Source organism: Mastomys coucha, unplaced genomic scaffold (genome assembly GCF_008632895.1).
Source record: "Mastomys coucha isolate ucsf_1 unplaced genomic scaffold, UCSF_Mcou_1 pScaffold14, whole genome shotgun sequence".
Classification (NCBI taxonomy): Eukaryota; Metazoa; Chordata; class Mammalia; order Rodentia; family Muridae; genus Mastomys; species Mastomys coucha.
The window spans coordinates 32,256,800-32,258,207 of NW_022196896.1; the positions used below are offsets into that span (position 1 = coordinate 32,256,800).

General features: G+C 43.3%; 1 protein-coding gene across 1 annotated transcript in view; it reads left to right on the forward strand.

Annotated features, from left to right (window-relative positions):
- Positions 1 to 1,408, forward strand: part of Sdr16c5 (short chain dehydrogenase/reductase family 16C member 5) — an 18,856-nt gene that overhangs the window by 15,959 nt on the left and 1,489 nt on the right. The window lies entirely within an intron of this gene.

A 1,408-nucleotide genomic window follows, 5' to 3' on the forward strand; every position in this document is an offset into this window, starting at 1 on the left:
GAAGGAAAAAGGAGGAAGGGGGTGAATGGAGGAAAGAAGGAAGGGAGGAAAGAAGAAAGGGAGGGAGGGAGGAGGGAGGGAGGGAGGGAGGAAAAGGTAGATTCACTCTTACCCCCACCCCTATGTCCAAACTGAACTTCATTTCTCAAATTCCGCATTAGCAGATTGGGCACACTGGCCTGGATGAAGGCTGCTGTTGAATGAACAGGTCCACGTCTCATCCCAGTCTTTAAATTCAGTTTCAGTGTTGCTCCATGTGTCTGTGCCTCCCCTCATAGGGTCTACACCTTTCAAAGGAACACATTCTACAACCAGCCACCATTTTCTGTTGAGAAAAATACATCTTTCCTCTGTCAAGTTACTTCAATCTCGGTCCACCTGTTCTGTACCCACCTCTACCCCCTATGACTGATGGTTCTTCGGCTGTTTGAGTAAAGGTATTATTCTTCAAGTTCTCTTATGGCTGACAGCCACAGATGTACCTTTACTATTAGTTAATTTTATCTACTTTATGCAATGAAACAGGAGTAATTTTTCCATCCTTTCCTTTTCCATACTTCCTCTACCACAGGAGGGATCCCTGTGGCCAACAGGGGCTGTGAGAGACAGCACAAGGAGTCTTTAAGTAGCAATTTAAAACCCAGGATTATGACCCTGCTTTTTATCAAGCCTGTAATTCTTACATGTCCTGTGTTCTCCTGGCCTCAGTTTTCTTGTCCACAAATTACTGACCATGTTTAGCAGTGCATAGAGATTAGCATAATGTCTGGTTATTGGGCAGAATGCCTTTTCCCAGCACAGTGGGTTATTTCTTGCATAGTAGCATATTGTGCTACAACATAGCTAACTTTAAAAATATGAAGCTTCTCTTTTTTGCTCTGAATAATTATGGAAATTATATATCCTTAATGGCATACCCATTCTGGGCCATGTTTTGGGAAAGTACTAGATCATTCTGGAGAAGCAGAAGAAAGACAAACAGGCTCAATGAAAGAAATTATCAAAGAGTCCTACAAACAACATGTAGAGATCAGTGTGTGAGTCATTCACCATTCTCACTCAAGGATCCAGGATTACACAAAAGAACAAGACATGAAGAAACCCATATCATGATAGAAATTGTCTTCTCAGGAGTAAATGTAAGGTGAGAGAACAAAAGAAAATGGAGAAGTAGGGTAGGGGATCAGGGTGTCTCATACCTGTAATCCTAGCATTAGGGAGGCTGGGACTCGAAGAGTTTGCAAACATCCTGAGCTGCATAGTGAGATCCTATCTCAAGACCCCAATCCCTACCAAAAGCTATGCTAGGTGTCCTGAGTATTGTATATAAAAACTAAGCCAGGCCGGGTGGTGGTGGCGCACGCCTTTAATCCCAGCACTTGGGAGGCAGAGGCAGGAGGATTTCTGA